Source organism: Manis pentadactyla, unplaced genomic scaffold (assembly GCF_030020395.1).
Source record: "Manis pentadactyla isolate mManPen7 unplaced genomic scaffold, mManPen7.hap1 scaffold_310, whole genome shotgun sequence".
NCBI lineage: Eukaryota > Metazoa > Chordata > Mammalia > Pholidota > Manidae > Manis > Manis pentadactyla.
This window is the reverse complement of record NW_026644697.1, coordinates 105,717-124,980: the sequence shown is the minus strand read 5'-3', so window position 1 is coordinate 124,980 and position 19,264 is coordinate 105,717. Positions and strand designations below refer to the sequence as shown.

The 19,264-nt window shown below is 53.2% G+C and overlaps 1 long non-coding RNA gene across 1 annotated transcript; it reads right to left on the bottom strand.

Annotated features, from left to right (window-relative positions):
- Positions 1-10,379: 10,379 nt before the first annotated feature.
- On the bottom strand, positions 10,380-14,490 carry LOC130682355 (uncharacterized). The gene is made up of 3 exons (XR_008995582.1): positions 13,239-14,490; positions 13,002-13,147; positions 10,380-10,528 (listed from the first exon to the last, which is right to left on the bottom strand). It is a non-coding gene; the product is annotated as an uncharacterized LOC130682355 (long non-coding RNA).
- Positions 14,491-19,264: the final 4,774 nt, after the last annotated feature.

Here is a 19,264-nt window from a genome sequence, read left to right as displayed (position 1 = left end):
AGTCTGCAAAGTCACCACGCATCTCCGCAGAGACCATCACTGGGCTTTTGACTTCCTCTGTTGTGACAGAATCGGCAGAAATAACTGGCACCACTCAAACGGATCCCCGTACAGATACACTGCAGGGAACTGTCTCCTTGGACACCTCAAACACCCCATCCAGGGCAGGGACCCCCTCAGCTGTGAGTCAGGGATTTCCATGCGTGGAGATGACCACTCTGTGGAACAGAGGCCCCGAGGACATTTCACGGACGAGCCTTCCCTCCGCGGAGGCAACCAGCTCCCCGTCTTCCCCGGCGCCTTTCCCTGCCGGGACCTCACCTTTCCCTGCTCCCTCCACGTCACTCACCTCTCCACCTCCTGGGACCTCACCTCTCATGCCTGGCCTGGAGAAAACCATGGATATGTTGGGGGCAAGGCCAGAACCCAGAACTGGTTTACCTCCACAGTTGAGCAGCCCCTCAGAGGAGAGACCTTCTGCGGACACCACAGATCTAGACAGAATCCATGCTTCCACTGACCCAGCCGCGAGCCCCAGGGGGGACGCTGAGTCGCGTTACTCTGTCCCACATGCCTCTGAGTCACCCGGCACGCCTCCAGTGGTCAGGACCCACGACACAGGAGAGACGGCTGCAGCCACATCGGTGCCAGGCTCCTCTGAGACCACAAAGGCCGAGACAGAGCCGGCGTCCTCCCTGACCCCTGGACTGAGGGAGCCCAGCGTCTCTCAGAACAGCCCAAGTGTGGAGATAAGCACTGTCCCCTCTGCTGTGTCCCTGCATGCCGCTCCTGAGGTGGCCCTGTAGGCTGTAACAAGAGTGAATGTTCATAAGTAGCTGAGTCAGTATCAGGCGAGGTTATATTAAATCTTTATACCATTTTCCAGTTGGGGAAAGTGACACAGAAAGGTTAAGCCATTTATTAAGTGCTTTGTATTAAATCTTTGCAACCACCTACCAGTTGAGGGAAGTGACACAGAGAGGCTAAGTAATTGACTCACAGGCACAGTAAGAGTGGGGGTGTACAGGAGATTTGACCCCATGCAGCCTGACCTCACACATGGTCCTCAGCCCTGGTAAGTAACCCAGCCAGGCTTCCAGGTCCTACTGGTGAATAAATGTAACAAATTGTATTTAGTCGCTTGGCCATGGATGGTATGGGAAAAGAGAGAGAGAGACAACATCACACAGACACACACACAGACACACTGCCCTGTACCTTACCAGAGAAAGATCTAAAGAGGCCCATAGTTGTCAGAAGGACAGGAAGGGCGAGCAGGGACAAAAACATTCTCTGATCTATAATGTTCTCTCTCTCTTTAAGGGGAGAAAGTTTTCATGTGTTTCTGGGGTAACTAAAACTCTATTTCAAAACATAGATTTAAACAAGCCAGTCCAATACTGTATGATTCTGCGTATTGGGTGGGGTCCCAGAGCAACCAGGTTCATAGAGAAGGGAAGTGGCTGGTGGGCGCTGCGGGCTGGGGGTGCAGCTGCGGAGTTAGTGTTTAATGCAGACGGAGTGTCAGTGTCAGAATACGTAGAGTTCTGGTGGTGGCTGGAGGGGATGGGTGCACGAAACCGTGAATGTACTTAATGCCGCTGGACTGTGGGCCTAAAATGGATAAAATGGTAAGTTTTATCCATTTTATGTATTTATGTACCTATCTATGTAACATATGTAGCAAATGTTATATATTTTACACGATAAAAGTGGTTTTTCTCTAAAAGAGATTTTAAAAAATATGGTTCAACACAGCTGTGACAGGGGAACGTGGGACATCGAGGAAAGCCCCGAGGAGGGATCTGACCTAGACGTGGGGTGAGAGGTCGGAAGGTCTTCCCGAAGGGGAGTCCTGAGGTCTGAATGAGGTACAGAAAGCAAAGGGGGAGGTGGTGTGCACTGAGCCGTCAGGTGCCAGGGGAGAGAGAGAGAGAGAGAGAGAGGGGCTGAAATTCAGGAAGTGAGCGTCTCTGGGCCTGCGGTTCGTGGGAGAGGTCAGCAGGGCAGGGCAGCCGGAGGGCAATGCAGAGCCACGGAGGATATGAGAAGGAGGGCGGCCATAGCAGCTGTGAGTTTCAGAGGAGAGACTCAAGGGGCTGCCCAGAGGCAAGGTCCAGGAGGGGAGTCCGGGGTTGGCCGTAACATCTAGGAGGAACTGGGGCACGGCCACAGTCCCTGGGGACCTGGGGACAGGGGAGGTTGCAGCTGGGGCGGAGTGGCTGGGCACACAGAGCTGCTCTGTTCTCTGACCCCAGCGAAGCTTTTGGGCTCATGCATTTTTCAGCCGAACAAGCCTTGAGTTTCAGATTCCAGGGAGCTAGGCCCAGGCCTTTGGGTTCTACTTACTGCCTGAAAACATCTCAGGGCCTCAGGAGAAGGGTCCTTGAGAGGTTCAAGATGCCTGGGCTGGGCAAGGGCCTGGCAGTGCCCCAAATGCCCCAGGGTCCCCTTCTGAGCAGGGGGCTGGCAGGAGTGAGGAGGACTCCTCTCCTTTGCACAGAGGCAGCATCAAACTCTAGGCTTTGCAGGGCTTGAATTCCAGCTCTGCCCCTGCTGGCCAGGTGACTTTGTACAGGCCCAGTACTCTCCGAGCCTCGGTTTTCCCCTCTGTTCAATGGAGGTAATTCCCTAACTCCAACTGCAGTTTTAAGGACGATTCCCATGGGAGACAGGGAGAGCTGCACCCGGGTATATCAAGCATCATATACGAGTGTGGTATATTGTTAGTAATAGTAACATCAATATCCAGCAATGTCTCAGAGCCATTGGGAATGGGCAGGGAACTCAGCTTTCAAACGTCAGGAATTGAGGAGCAAATTCTGGCTCAACTGCTTCCCTGCTGTGGGGCCTTAGGCAAATGGCTCCCCCTCTCTGTGCCTCTGCATCTCCAATTATAAGAATACAGGGGTTCCCCTCAGGCCACGGATAATCAGGAAAACCGTACCTGGGAAAAGTGGAGTCAAACAGCAAAAAATAATGAACTTGAAACAAACAAACAAAAAGACAAGAAGAGGTGTTGGAACACAATATGAATAGCCACTGCTCTCGTGGTTATCACGTCATCCCGTGGATGCCCAACCCACCCCAGGGCCTGATAAAGGTCTGGGGCTGGGATTCTGGTAGGAAGGATTAGGCCAGGAAGAGTTGAATGTCTCCCCCTAGAGGCTCAGCCGGACCCTTCCTCCCTCTGTTGAGCAGAATCAGTCCCAGCCTGCCTGAGACTGAATTTCTCTTTCTTTCCCCACCTGCCCCAAACTTCCCTGGTGCTCAGATCACAGATAGTCAGGAGGTGCAGCCTAGGATTTGCAAGCATTGGTGTGCAGGGAGCACAGACATTGTGCCAGGGATCAGTTATGCCCAGGAAGCCAGTGGGTGCCCCCTGAGGAGGTGGCACCAAAGCTGTTACACCCATTTAACAGAAGGGAAGACTGAGGCACAAGAGGTGTAATCACTAGCCTAATGTCTCCCGGCCAATTGCGGAGTCAGGATTCAAAGCCACCAACTGTGTTCTTACCTGCCACGCAGTAGATAATAATAGTAATAGCAAATAATAATGACATTGAGTATTGGCTACATCCCAGGCACTGTTCCAAGTCACAGCAGGCGTGACAGATAATTCATGCATTTATATGATAACCTAGTGAAGAAAAGTGCAGTTATTAGCCTTATTTCACAGATGTGCAAACTGCCATCCAGCAAGGTGGAGGCCTCCCAGCGGGCTGGTGGCAGAGCCAGGACCTGAGCCCAAATAGCTGGTTCCAGAGCTCATGTGCTCAACACACATATAAACAAGATTGGTACGAGCTTTGTGCCAGGCTCTGCACCAGGGCTCTCTCGGATTGTCCCTGCTCATAAGGTCGTGGTGAAAATTTTTCAAATGTCAGCCCCTTCTCTGAATCTGCCTCCCAGACCCCTATTCATTCTATAACAACTCCCACCCCTGCTCAGCCCAAACCCGGCCGCCGGCTCTGCTGCCTTCAGAACTCCTACCCTTACAACGATCATCTTGTTTTTAGGTTTCTGTATTGTGTTTCTCTTGCCCTCCCTGGAAGAGATCAGCAGAGTGGCACTGTCTCCTTTGCCATCCAGAGTGCTCAGAGGGCACTCAGTGAGTATCCCCTCACTGAGCAAATCATCATGAACAGCATCATTTCACAGTTCCCATAATGAACGCAGCTTCTATCTGTATGGTTTAGCACACGGTACGTGCTCAGTAAATGTTTGTTGAGTGAATATTACAATAATTATAGTGATAATAATAATGACCATGTATTAATGTTTTTGATGTTTCAACATCTTTGTGTCACACAGTAGGAGCTTGTACATATTTTTGGAGTGAATAAAAGTGACACTAATAATAATAATAAACCAGTATAACATTGTATATCAACTGTACTTCAATTAAAAAAATAAAAAATAGAAGAGGAGCTAGCTTTCCTGATTTCACATTATGCTGCAAAGCTATAGGAGTCAGAACTGGCACGAGAATAGACATATAGATCAATGGAACAAATAAGGCACCCAGAAATAAACCCACGCTTAAACAGTCAATTAAGGGGGAAAAGACAGTGTCTTCAATAAATGATGTTGGGGAAAACTGGATAGCTACATGTGAAAGAATGAAACTGGATCACTGTCTTACCACATTCACAAAACTAATCTCAAAATGGATTCAAGACCTCAATGTAAGACCTGAAGCCATAAGACTCCTCCAAGAAAATATAGGCAGTAAATTCTTGGACATTGGCTTTAGTAATTTTTCCTGCATCTGTCTCCCCAGGAAAGGGAAACAAAAGCAAAAATGAACAGGTGGGACCACCTCAAACCAAAAAGCTCCTGCACAGCAAAGGAAACTATCAACAAAATGAAAAGGCAACCTACTGAGTGGGAGAAGATATTTGCAAAGGATCTATCTGATAAGTGGTTGATACCTAAAATATATAAAGAACTCATACAAAAAAATAATAATCTGATATAAAAATGGGTAGAGGACCTGAATAGACAGTTTCCCTAAGACGACATGCAGACAGCCAACAGACACGTGAAAGGTGCTCACCATCACAAATCATCATGGAAACGCAAACCAAAACCAGTATGAAATATCACCTCACACTAGTCAGATGGCCAGTATCGACACAACAAGAAATAACAAGTGTTGGTTAGGATGTGGGAGAAAGGCAAGCACTGCGCACTGTTGATGGGAATGTAAATTGGTTGCAGCCACTGTGGAAAAGAAAAAAAAGAAAAATTAAACACAGAACTACAATGTGAGCAGCAATTCCACTTCTGGGTATTTACCTGAAGAAAACAAAATCATCAATTCAAAGAAAAATATATGTAACCCTTACGTTCACTGCAACATTATTTACAATAGCCAGGATATGGAAGCAACCTAAGTGTCTATTGATAGATGAACGGATAAAGATGTGGTCCATATACACAACGGAATATCACTCAGCTATATAAAAGGATGGAATTTTGCCATTTCATGACAAATGTGTAGACCTAGAGGGTATTATGCTAAGTGAAGTAAGTCAGATAAAGACAAATACCATATGATTTCACTTATATATGGAATCTAAAAAACAAAACAAATGAACAAGCAAACAAACAGAAATAGACTCATAAACACAGAAAACAAACTGGTGGTTGCCATTGGGGAGGGAGGAATGGGCAAAATAGATGGGAATAAAGAGGTACAAAATTCCAATTATAAAATAGTTACAGGGATAAAAAGCATGGGGAAACAAGTGGGTAATATTGTAGTAACTTTGTATGATGACAAATGATAACTAACACCGTGGTGAGCATTTCCTAATGTATATAGTTATTGAATTGCTATGTTGTATGCCTGAAAGTAGTATAATATTGAATGTCAACTATACTTCAATACAAGGAAAGCACTTGAAGAAAATATAAATAAAAAGCACCTGCATTTGTCCTGCTCAGAGTGCTACATTCGGTTGCTGAGTCTAAGAATTGGCTAGTGTGTAAACATTTGAATGAAATAATAAATTAATTAGTAAATATTTATTGTATGAATGAATGAGTGATTCGGACAAATAATGAGTACCCAGTGCTGGGCACTGGGATGCAGACATAAACAGGGCAGTCTCTGCAATATTGGGGCTGATATGTGCGCGGGCGAAAGAAGACAAACAAGATGGATGGGTGGGAGGGTGAGGGTATGGATGGGCGGGTGGATAGTCTGGGATCGACCCCCATTCTTAGCATTTTGGGGTGAAAAAGGACAGTGAGGCTGAGCAGCTGTCCCATCCGTAGCTCCGCCCCACCCACCTCCTCGAGACGAAGGTGCGGCTTCCGTCGCTCCAAGACGCGCTTTAGAAAGCCGCGGGGAGTCTTGCGCTTTCTCCAGGACACCGGCGCCGACGGGGCCATCCTCCCGCTCAGGCGCCAGCACCGAGCCGGCGCTCGCGGCCGCTGGGACAACCAGAACAGCCCGGCCGCTCGGACGCTCCCTGAGGCCCGGACACCCCGACGGGAACACTCGAAGCCGCCGCCGAGGGAGCGCGCCCGCGCCCGGGAGTGACGTCCGCCCCGCGCGAGCTCCGCCCCCGGAGGAACGCACTCCCTGGGCGCTGCGCTCTGTGACTGACGGGCCGAGGCGCCCTTTCGTCGCCTTCTCCGTAGTCCCTGCGCTACGGAACTGTCCTCCTATGTTCCATAGACACGTTGGGAAATTGTGGGAGTGCTGGCATGCCACGGCAGCTACACTTGCTCTCCAGGCTCTCACGCTCTGCTGAGCCTAGTATCAATGGCTAAAAAGTAAATGAATAGAAGTTCGTGACGTTTATCAAGAATCTCAAAGAAACAGTGCCTTCCTGGCAACGCATGTTTTTCTGATAGTGATAGCTCACATACCACGTCACTTCTATTCTTCTGAAAACTATGCTACGTGCTAACACCAAGATGTAAAGTGGGGTAGAAAATGTTATTGTATTTGGGCTATGTGTGCCCAGCTAAAAATCAAAGAATGTGTGCTAACTGGCAGCCTCTGACATAGGAGGCTTTACTGGGGGGCAGCGTGAGTAGAGACTAAAACGGATTTTGAAGTCAAACGAACTGGAGTTTGAGTACAAGTCTATCACTTAGCTTTGAGACCTTGGGTAGGTGGCTTAATCTCTAAACATGAATTATATATATATATGATCTAAAGAGGGGGAAATACCCAATAGTATCCCTACAGTGCACATTCTCCATATTTTGGCTGCCTTCCCATTTTGCAGGAAATAAGTATTGTGTGAGTCCTGTAAAGCTGTCATCACACTACACGACATATGGACAATTTTTTACTTATATCGAGTGCTTCAATTATGATTTCTTACTATGTTCTTTGAGATATTTTCCAAACAAAAACGAATCATTAAATTGTATTATTGCTTCTATTCATAATCGTACACTAAACATAAAGTGTGTTTTAAAATAAAAAATTATGCACTTGACTACACAGATAAAAACAGTATTTTTATAATATGCTCCAAATTAAGTTCCGTTCTCTCTATCCCTCTACCTCTGTACATCAATTTACAATTCAGAATTAGGGAACATGTGAATAAACTACCCAGCAGTCACAATCACAAGAGAAGTAACAGACACTTGAAGTAGATCCTCAAGAATGTTAGATAAAGAAATGATTAAATATAGAATATAAAATAAATATGCTTAAATTTTTTTAAATGAGAAAGTAACAAGTCATTCCCTCACAAAATGAAGCTGGCTGTATTTTTCAAAAGTAAAATGAAATATCAATAAATTTCAAAAAGGTCTTACTTAAAATTAAATAATCAGTTAAATAAACAAGACATTAGAAACAGCAAAATAGAAAAGTAGTGTCTTGTAAATCGAGGAACTACACAGTGATGGAAAAGATGAAAGATGATTTTTTAAATAAGGGGAAAAATATAGGAGTTCCAGGATGAGTGAATAAAAATAATGGAAGAGAAGAAATACTCAGAAAATAATGGCTATAGAGTTTTCCAGAACTGAATTTTTACTTTCAAGAAACATTATGTAACTCAAGCAAGATAAAGAAAACAAAAATGAATGCCTAGAAATAGGCCAGAAAAACTTCTGAATACCACTGACCTGGAAAACATAGTAAATGTATCCAGAGATTAACCATAGCTTGAAAGGCAAGAAAACTAAGCTGAGAACATAATTCTCTACAGTACCAAGAGAAGCCAGAACATAGTGGAACAATAACTTCAAACTACCTAAAGCTAGTAACACCTGACACAGAATTTTATAACTAAACTATCATTCAGAAATGAGGGTAATATAAAAGACATTTTCAGACAAAAAATGATCATTACTGTCACTAGCTTTCACAGAATGTCTAAAGGATGTCCTTCAAAAAGAAAGAAATTAAAATGAAAAAAAAGAAATTGGATGTAAACAGTTAATACACCAGTGAGTAAATCAAAACAAACATTGACTCTATTAAACAATAATAATAAGTTTGGGAGAATTTGGTGAAAATTAAAGGAAAATAGTCTAATGTTCTTCTCTTTCGAGGAAAAAAGTAAAAATACTGGATAACTATGTTTTATTAAGTATTTTGTTTGTTTGTTTGTTATCACTAATCTACAATTACATGAAGAACATTATGTTTACTAGGGTCCCCCTTCACCAAGTCCCCCCCACGAACCCCATTACAGTCACTGTTCATCAGCGTAGTAAGATGTTGTAGAATCACTACTTGTCTTCTCTGCGTTGCCCAGCCCTTCCCATACCCTCCCCCCACCGCACATTATACATGCTAATCGTAATGCTCCCTTTCTTTTTCCCCCTTATCCCTCCCTTCCCACCCATCCTCCCCAGTCCCTTTCCCTTTGGTAACTGTTACTCCATTCTTGGGTTCTGTGATTCTGCTGTTTTGTTCCTACAGTTTTTCTTTGTTCTTATACTCCACATATGAGTGAAATCATTTCCTATTCGTCTTTCTCCGCCTGGCTTATTTCACTGAGCATAACACCCTCCAGATCCATCCATGTTGTTGCAAATGGTAGGATATGTTTTCTTCTTATGGCTGAATAATATTCCATTCTGTATATGTACCACATCTTCTTTATCCATTCATCTACTGATGGACACTTAGGTTGCTTCCATATCTCGGCTATTGTAAATAGTGCTGCGATAAACATAGGTTTTCAAACTGGGCTGCTGCATTCTTAGGGTAAATTCCTAGAAGTGGTATTCCTGGGTCAAATGGTATGTCTATTTTGAGCATTTTGAGGAACCTCCATACTGCTTTCCACAATGGTTGAACTAGTTTACATTCCCACCAGCAGTGTAGGAGGGTTCCCCTTTCTCCACAACCTCGCCAACATGAAGTATTTTTATTAAAATATTAAAGGAATTATTTTTAAAAGGAGTAGAGGAGAGAGGTTCAAGATGTCAGCGTGAGTAGGGTGGTGGAAATCTTCTCCCAAAACCATATATATTTTTGAAAATACAACAAATACAACTACGCCTAACAGAGAGACCAGAAGATACGGTACAACAGCCAGGCTTCATCTACATCTGCGAGAACACAGCATTGACATACAATGGGGAAACGACAGCCTCTTCAACAACTGCTGTTGGTAAAACTGGACAGCTCCATGCAAGAGAATGAAACTGGATTATTGTCGAGCCCCATACACAAAAGCAAACTCAAAATGGATCAAACACCTGAATGGAAGTCATGAAACCATAAAACTCTTAGAAGATAACATAGGCAACCCCAAGTATCCAGTCCCCGGGGATGGAGGAGGAGCAGAAAAGAAAATCAGAAAGCTAGTGAATCGGTGCAGGAATGTCTGCTTGGACCCCTGCAAGCTGCTACTTCATGTGTCTGCACCCCAGCCCCTCTCCCACAACTTCCCCTGGAAAAGCCCTGACCGCTCGTGTGTCGGGAGGACGGTGGTTCTCTAAGGCAGGAGCCTGCCACTCCCTCGTTTGCTAGCAAGTCAATCAACTATCCTTTCCTTTCCTCAAAACCTTGTCATTGTGTTTTGTGATTTGACCTCAGGGACGAGGACCGGGTCTTGGTTTCAGCAGCAGCACCCCCCACCCCGACCAAGTGCCCGCAGTGCCACTCCTCCAGTGTCAGAGGCCACAGGGCCGAGCTGTCAGGGACGCAGAGCTCCCGGCTTCCTCCTTGCTAGCCACGGGGGACTGTGCCGGCCAGGAGTTCGTGCTGTGTGGCAGGGCAAGTACAAGCCTCTAGAACTCCCTCTGAAGTATATATTGAAAGCAGTAATGCCTTCCAGGAGAGGTTACAGACTGGAGTTCCCACCAAGGACTTGGAAGAAGTCGGGGTGGTGATTTCCACGAACCCTTATTGAAGTCACTCACGTGGCCTACTCAGAAAACGGACGAATCTTGGAGATGACAGTGCGTGATGGTCACCGTGATCGGAGTGTCTCAGATTGCAGCTACTGCTGCACGTGGGGCTTCATCACTTGGTCCCCAAGCACCCAGTGTGTAAGTATTGGTCAGGAAAATGCTCTTTGTTCTCTTCCTGTGAGTAAAGACCAGTAGGGCAGTTAGCTTTCAGCCGGCAAGGAGAGAAAACTATCTCAGAGGCATATCAGACCTCCAGACTTAGGCTGTCATTTAGTCAGAAGGAAACTTCGTCTCCTTTTCCTTCCAGCTGTCACACTGGCCCATCCCATTGATGGTACTATGCTGATTGGACCCAGTGATCAGGAAGCACAACTTGTCTAAGCATATTGATAGAACACACACGTGTCAGAAGGTGGGAAATAAATCCAACAAAAATTCAGGGGCCTTTCGCCTTATAGAAGTTTCTAGAAGTCTATCTTGTGGGCATGCAAAGCTCTCCCTTCTAAGCTGAAGAATAAGGTGTTGTATCTGCACGCCCTCCAACACACACACACACACAAAAGAGCACAGCAGCCTGGTGGATCACCTTGGATTTGAGAGGCAGCATAGACCTCATTTCCAGTGTGCTACTCTGACCCATTTACTGATTGGTCTGAAAAGCACCTAGTTTGAGAGCAGCCTGGACCTTTGGAAGGTGGATGCCAGTAGATGGCAACACCTGGATCTCCTCTCATTGCTGCCCCTTCAAGGTGCACACCTGAACATGGCCTAGAGGGGAAGTGACTTGCCCAAGATCACAAGGCCCGGACCCCGGCCTGACTTGCATGGTGTTCCACGCTCCATGCCAAGCCTGGTTGGCATTCTTCCATCTCTGAGTCTGTGCATCAGACACACATGACAGAAGCCCAAAGGAGTTTTAGGTGTCATCCACGTATCCCTGGGAATGTCCCTAGGGAGGAATGTCTGGAGTGACCCTGCCTGTGCAGGTTGGGACGTTGGACAGCTCCTGGGAGGTACCGTGGCCTCAGCAGGACAGGGAACTGGGGAGAAAAAGAGGCCTGAGCTCAGCTCTCGTCTCCTCAGAGCTGGGACCCTGGTGGCATTGCCAAAGAGCGAGTGGAGGGCTCTGGTGGAGATCTGTGTAGTCGTGCATGGCAAGGGCCAGGAGGGTGGGCAGTCAGCAGCCCAGAGGGGCATGTGGGCGTGTCTGAATGCAGCGAGGGTCCCAGGAAATGGACCCTCGAAGAAGTGATGTCACTGAAGACACGCCCAGTAGAACCTGGACAGAACCCAGCTCCTGGTCGCAGACCCCAGTCCTGCTCACTTGACCGGAGGCGCTCGATAGAGCAACATGCGGTCTTGTTGTGCGGAGCCTTCTGAAGGCGTGGGAGTCAGGGAAGCCGAGACAGAGAGTCTTCCTGCTCGCTGTGGGCGTTGGCTGAGAGACCACCTCCCACGCCTCTTTCTGTGTCTCCCGAGGAGCCCCGAGGTAACACAGGGCAGCCCAGAGTGGGCCACTCCAGGGCCAGGACACTGTGTGACCCATCACGGCTGACCTTCCTGCCGGCCTTTCCTGTGTGTGTGCGGTGGGCGTGGGGCATGGGTGGGACTGAAGGCTGGCCAGGAGGGGGCACTCAGTGTCACAGCTCTGGTCTAATGATTCAGGACGTGGAGGTGAGTGTGGGGACCAGGTACTTCCACACACATGTTAGTCCTGACCCGGGGGTGTCCTCTCCTTCCCTCAGGGACTGGATGTCTAGGCAGATGGCCCTCTGCGCCTGATCTCAGGGGCACAGTTTGTGCCCCACATTGCCCCCTGCGGGGAGGTCCACACAGTCCAGGTGCCTGCTCCCCAGCTACAGGGCACCGGCTTTGCAGAGCTCCACCCTGGGGAGCGAGGAGGAGCTGGTGGATGGACCCACCTACTCCATCTCCCTGGACCTGGGGCAGGCTGCGTACACCCCAGGACCCCATTCCAAGCCTGGTAACCTGCCGGGGCCCTCCCAGGGCTGCCCCACGAGATTGGCCAACAGACCCACTCCAGAGGGCCTGGAACCTCGCTCCCGGGGGCACCCCGTGCCTCTCCTTGCTCGCACCCCAGGGGGCTGGGGGCTCTCGGGTGAGCTGCAAACCTCCCTCGTCCTGGTGGGTCCTGGGTTTCCCACTGACTATATCCCTGCTGCCCCCCTCAGCGTGAACCTGAGCCATCTGTCCATGGGACTGAGGTCCCCAGGCGCAGGGCTCCCCGGAAAGGCGGGAGGAGGAAGTGGAGAAAGCACACAACAGGAGTGGAACCGGCTACAAACACCAGCCGGAGCGCTCCTGAGCTCACACTTCCTCCTGAGGATGCTGACCATCCGACCACGGGCCAGCGGCTCCCCCGGTGAGCACCCACCCCCTCCTGGGCCCAGTCGGGCCTCTGCCCACAGCCCGCGGTGTCTAGAGCGTCCCCACATGTGTCTGATCCTCTGCGTGCTCCTCTGACGGGCAGGGTGGCTGGCGATAAGCCTGTTAGGGTGCCCATGGGGAGCATGGGAGGAGCTTAGAGGGGCTCCCCTGGCCCCCGGCAGTGCAGAAAGGACTGCTTGCCAAGCTGGGCCACTTCGGGGCTTATTTCTTAGTACCCAATGAAAAGCCTTTGGCCTCACCCGTCAGTGGCCTGGAGCCTGGCTCATTTGGAAAAGCACATGGGAAGCAGCCTTTGGAACGGAGGCTTGCGATTCTCTGCGGCTGGGCCTGGTCTTTGTCCTCACTGTGGCCACATGGGGGACCTCTGGGGACAGCAGAGGGGTACCTGGGAAGGTTCGGGTAAGGCTGCCTTTAGCAACAATAGGGAATGAAGCACCCACTTGTTGCAGACCTTTGGGGCACTTAGCATAACTCACTGAAGGAAGCAGATGAAATACTGGGACCCCGTCCCCGGTGGACTCTGTCAATCACTTCAGGCGTCATCCTCAGGTCATGGCCGGGGAGTGTCACAGGTGATGCCCTCTTGGCCTCTTCCAGGAACAGGGGGCATGACAAGGGGCCAGAGGAGGAATTGAAAATATAAGCATTCACTGGGTCCAGAGGGGGTACTGCCCATCTCACAGAATAGGGGGAGGAGGCGCTTGGGGCTTTCGGCAGGGGGCGCACAGCAGAGCCCAGCAGGTCACTCATCTTTGGATTCCCATGGGCGGGCTGACGACTGGGGACTTCCTATTCGGGAGGATGGGAGAAGATGGGGTCCCAGGACAGACACACAGGGTCAGGAAAGGGGAGGGGCAGGTGCCTGGACAGGCAGGGGAGTGCAGAGAGGCCAGGCCCACACAAGGCTGGGCCGGGAGGGCAGTGTGGCTGGAAAGACCAGGCTTCTCACTCTGCCACCCCCCGGCCTTCCCGCAGCCCCAGGATGGGACGGGCTAGGTGCTTTGCCTGGGAGCCCGAGAGTGTGCCCAGGGTCCACCATGACAGCCAGCCTTCATCTACCCTGGAGGGCCAAGTCCACCACCACTTGGTCCAGGAGATGTACCTGTGGCCCACGGTGGCAGAGCTGCAAGGTGAGGGGCTATGGCCAGGGGACCATCCAGGGTGGGCTTCCCGGGCTGAAATTCCCTGCAAGGCCATGAGGTCTTTTCTGTCCTTGGTAAGGTGTGGGGGTAATCAGGCCCGGGGTGACCCTTTCTCTGTGTCCTGCTCCAGCACTACGTCGGAGGAGACCGAGGTGGCACGCCTGGTACCTCTTGTGCCACCACTATCTACAGCCAGTTCAGGAGCTCCCTGAGAGCCCTGTGCTGGAGCTACAGCCGGCGTCACGTGCTTCAGTCCCTGCAGAGCCGGAGGATGTCCCAGCAGTGGCCTCAGTCCCGGTGCTAGCTGTGAGCACCTGGGACATCCCAGGGGTGCTCTCCGGCCCTGAGCTGGAGCCCCATGATCCCTCAGGCCCGGGGCCCAGGGCACCTGCCGGAATGGCATCAGGCCAGGGAGAGCCAGACCTGGGCCTGGAACCCACCAGGCCCTGTGCCGCGAGCACCCAGGACATGTGGAGGAAGGAGGAGCCGAACATCTTGGCGTTTCCTCCCTGCCTCGTGGCTGAGCAGCTGACCCTGATGTGTGCGGTGAGCGGAGCGGGCTCCCAGGGTCGAGGGTGGGCCTTCCCTGTGTTACGGGCTGCCCCAGACCTACCGTCCCCTGACGTGGTCTCCTGTGATCTGGCCCCACGTCCCAGTTTCCCCACGGGCTCACCATGTGCCCTGAGAGACTCTCCTCACCCCCAAGCCCTCACTGACCACACGGGGACAGTAGGGCTGGCCTTTAGGGATCCTTGCAGACCAATGAGGAGGAGCGGAGGGAAGGTGGGCAGGGCCTGGCCAGTCTGGGAGGGGCAGGGCAGGGGTGCTCAGGGAGGTGCTGCCAGGGCCTTAGGTCCTTGGGCCATTGGCCAGGCAGGCCTCCGCACCTCAGCAGCCCCTGCCATGGACCTGACTACGTGGGAGACACAGACACCAACAAAGGCTGTGGGTGGAGGTGTTTCAGGGGAAACTGCACCTGAGTGGGGAGCGGGATCCACGGGGTGGCAGAATGGGAGGCAGATGCCCCAGGACGGGCAGGCGAGAGCTGCCTTGTGCTGCAGGGAGGAGGTGAGTGAGGGTGCCTGTGAGCAGAGCCCCTCTGTTCCCCACCATGCTGTGCATCCAGTTCTCCGTGCCTCAGTGGATGCAGTCCAAAGCCCAGATGGCCACACCCCCAGCTGCCTGGGCTCTAGCTCTGACTGGTGACTGCCTGGCACAGGGGCATAGCTGGATGACCCCTGCTTCTCATCCCCAGGAGCTGTTCATGAAGGTGCGCCATTCTGAATGCCAAGCCTACCTTTGGCGCCAACCACAAACAGGAACCATTGAGCACATAGCTCCCACCATCCATAAGGTCATGAAGCAGATTGAAGCTACAGTTAGGTTGGTCACCACCTCCTGCCTTGGGACCCCGAGCATGACGGCCCAGGACAGGGCACGAGTGGTGGAGTTCTGGATCCAGGTGGCCGAGGTGAGTCATGGGACGGCCCCTGGGGTCCATCCTGGCCTCTTGGGACCTGCTCCCCTCCTTGGCCAGCTCTCAGGGTGGGTGCCTGCGGTCTGCGCTGCACAGTCCCTGGGCCCCTCCTGCCAGGGCCGTGTGGACCTGGACTCGCAGGCCCTGGTGGGGGTGACAGCCATCCCTGGCCCCTTCCTTGGGTTGAGCTACAGTCCTCCACCCAGGATGGCTGCTCAGCAGGTACCAGGTGTGCTGCGCTCCCTGGGTCTCTGCCCCCTTAAGGACAGGAGTTCATGGGGGGGACAGAAGCAGTAAAGCAGGCCACGCTCTAAGCTCTGTCTTCCCTCCCAGGAGTGCCGGTACCTCAGGAACCACGCTGCCCTCCATGCCATTGTTTCGGCCCTGCAGTGCCCTTCTATTCGTCATCTGGACAGCACCTGGAGACACGTGTCCTGGTGGGTAGGCCTGTCCCTGGGATCAGGGCATCTGAGTGGACAGGGACACCCTTACACCTTGCAGTGTCCCTCAGTGGGCTGGGACTTCCTGGGAGGTGGCAGAGCCTAGGGGCGGGGATAGCAGGCTCTTGGGGCCCCCTGTGGGTTAGGCCACGGGTACCCCCGCAGGAATCAGTTTCCTGCAATGTCAGGTGTGGGATGAAGCCCACTGGAGATCTTGAGCTTGTGCTCTGCAGCAGGAGGTCTCTGCCCCAAGGACAGCGAACTGGCCCAAGGCACATTCGCCCCTGGGAGAACTGGGAATGGAGGCCCTGGGTGGAAACACGCAGCCTCCTCCCCAGGCCACGGATTCCCAGGATCAGGGCCGTGGTGGAAAGCCTCCTGCGGGCTAGTGGATCTCCTGGATCCCCAGGAAAAGGGGTCGGCCCCCAAACTCTCCGCCTGCTGGCCACATGTGTCCCTCCTCCTCTCCCCTCCCCTTAGGGAGAGTTCCTGGATCTACAAAAAACTTAAAAACACAGACAAGGGAGTTAACAGGAAGCAGCTCCTCCAGGTAAATGGGGGCTGGAGGTCTGGAAGGGAGGGGTCCTTGGGCAAGTCCTCTGACGCGCTGTAGCCCAGCCTTGGGGCACACTTGAGGTGTGCGGGTTGGGAGGGGGAAGCTGATGGGGAAAGTAGGGTCCCCCAGGTCCCCGAGGGCCTCGTCTGTCTCCCTCCCTGGCTCCACTTGACTGCGGGCCTGGCATCCAGTGAGGACCCAAGGGACAGGCCCCCGTTAGGGCTGGGGCTGGCGTGGGGTCGGTAGCAGGGGTGGGGCCTGTGGCCGAGCAAGGTCGGCTTGTCCCCTGGGTCGCCTGAGCCTGTCACGGCCCCTCTGTGGCCTCGGGCTCCTCATGTGCACATGGAGGGTTGCCGTCACCCTGGGGTGCGGGTCTCCCAGGTGAGCAGGGCCCACAGAACACAAGATAGGCTTCAGCTTTGTGCCCCCCACAGTCATGTGAGGGGAGCCATGCTGATAACCAGGTGACACTGAGTGCTCAGGGCACCCAGGGAGGCAGAGGGACCTCCCCTGACCCTCTCAGGGCGGTGGCCATGGCCCAAGGACCCCCACGAGTATGAGTGTGTGCTGGAGCTGGGGTCGCTCTAGGTTGAGAGCCTGCTGGAGGTGGGGACAGCATAGGTGCCAGGGGGCTCGGGCAAGGCATCCATCCACCACGGTCTGGTTCTGGGAGGCCTCGTGGGAGGGGAGCATGAGCACCTGAGTGTCGTGCACCCTGCAGGAGGCGAGGGCCATCGTGAAGCAACAGCTGTGGGCCCTCAGGGCATCCCAGGATATGAAGAAGCAGGTGAGAGAGGCGTGTCGCGTGTCACGGGTGGTGGGGGTGACCCTGTACCTAGCTCCTGGTGCCACCAGCCCTGAGCTGCCGGCACTGGGGTGACCAGGAGAAGGGTGAGAGCAGCTGGGTACAGGGAGAAGTTGGAGGACAGGAGCAGGGACCACAGGACCCGGGGTTGGCTGGAAGCCAGCCCTGGGTTGGACCAGGAGGGGAGAGCAGGGCAAAGGGAGGAGGGGAGGCACCACAGGGTGGTTCAAGGGAGCTGGGGACTGTGGGTGTGGGGTTCAGGGGAGGCTCTGTGGGCGCCCCTGAAGCAGGCAGGGACTCATCACCTCCCCACCCCGGTGGCACAGGGCATGGTACCATTCCTTGGAGTGTTTCTGGATGACCTGCTCGCAGACCAGCTCCCGGAACATGATGAGGACGTGAGTGAGCCCAGAGGGGCACGGAGTAGGGGGGCAGGATGGTGAGCTTTAGAGAAGAGAGAGCCTCAGTGAGCCTGGACCTGTCAGCACCGGGCCTCCGCTGCTCCTTAGCGCCCCCCTCCACCCCAGGACCTGGGCTTCTTGGAGAGGACTGCCAGAAGGACCCACCTAAGCCCCGGTCCTGGCCCCAGGGCAGGTGGGGCTGAGGGCTCCAGCGGGCAGCACCTGGGCAGGACTGGTCTCCCCCTCAGGCCCTGCCCAGGGGGAGGGATGCTGCTCCTTCAGGGCAGGAAGTACATCAGGGGGCTGGCAGTGCCTTCCCGCCTGAGGCCTCAGCTCCCCGGTGCAGTCCCCGCTTCTCGGTAGCCCCGAGCCTGGGCCAGGTCCAGGCGCTGTTTCTGGGCAGGCCTGCCCCTTGGAGGGCCCTGGCGGTCCTCCACCTTGAGAAAGGCTGGGGACGTTCTGGCCTCGTTCTGGGCTCAGGGGGCTTTTTCCGATGTACTTTGGCTGCCTGGCTGCCTTCCAGGGTGATGGGATGAGAGAAAGAGCATCTAGTGCCCAGCCAGCAAAGGTGAGGGATGGAGTCCAGACCCCCTGGGCAGGACCCTGTCTGGCCCATCCCCTGGGATTAACGTGTCTTGACAGAGTTGAGACATGCAGAGCTGAGGACACTAAAGGCTTTGTCAGGTGGGGGGTGGGGGTGGCATCAAGGCCGCCTTCCTGGAGGAGGAGCTGGAGACCCAACAGTGGGAACAGGCAGGGCTGGATGGCATTGGAAGGAAGGTGGGTTCCTGTGTGAGCAAAGATCCAGGGTCACCCCAGTGCCCCCACTCCTCACCCCCCTCCTCGTCTGCATCCTGTCCTTCCTTTGCTCCAGGTCACTAACATCCTATATCAGATCATGATGCACAAGCGCGTGGCCAGACTGTATGACCCGGAGCCCGATGAGCGCTTCCAGTCCTTTCTCCAGACAGTGGAGCTCCTGGATGCGGACGAGAGGTGAGGCTGCCAGGAGTGGGGTGTGGGCTGCAGCTGCCGGCAGGCTCTGGGAGAAGGGCCCCCTGCCATGTGGCTCCAGGGGCTCACAGGTGTCCCTCTGTCCTGCAGCTACACCCTGTCCTGCCAGCTGGAGCCCGCAGGCCAGGGGCCTGGCAATAAGGGAGTGTTACAGTTATACAGGTCCCACGTTTAAACGTCCTGGCCAGGGCCAGGTGAGTTTCTGGGCTGGGGCGATCGGGAGGGGGTGGGCTGTTCCCCAGCCTCAGGGAAGCTTCGGGCCATGCTGGGTGTGGGGGCGTCCTAAAGACGGGTGCGGCTGGGGTCCCAGCTCCACTGCCGACCAGGCCTGTCAGGCTGAAGGGTGGTTCCCTTCCCCTCTGGGACCCAGCCTCCTCCTCTGTGAGTGGGTGACGCTCAGGAGCCTTCCCGAGACAGGGACCCCCCGGGTGCTGGTGATTGACAGGACCCTCCGCACAGGGCACAGGGCCCGGAGCCCAGAGGGCAGTGGGGACGGGGTGGAAGCAGGATAATGGGGGGAACCCCGGATGACCTGCCTCTTCTGATCACCCGTGTGTGGCCCTGTAGCTGCTGTCATCGGGCCCGCGGCCCTGCCGGTGTCCTGGCTGCATGTGGAGGAGAGCTGCTTCCCCTCCGGGCAGGCGGCCCCTGGCGCCCCAGGACCCCA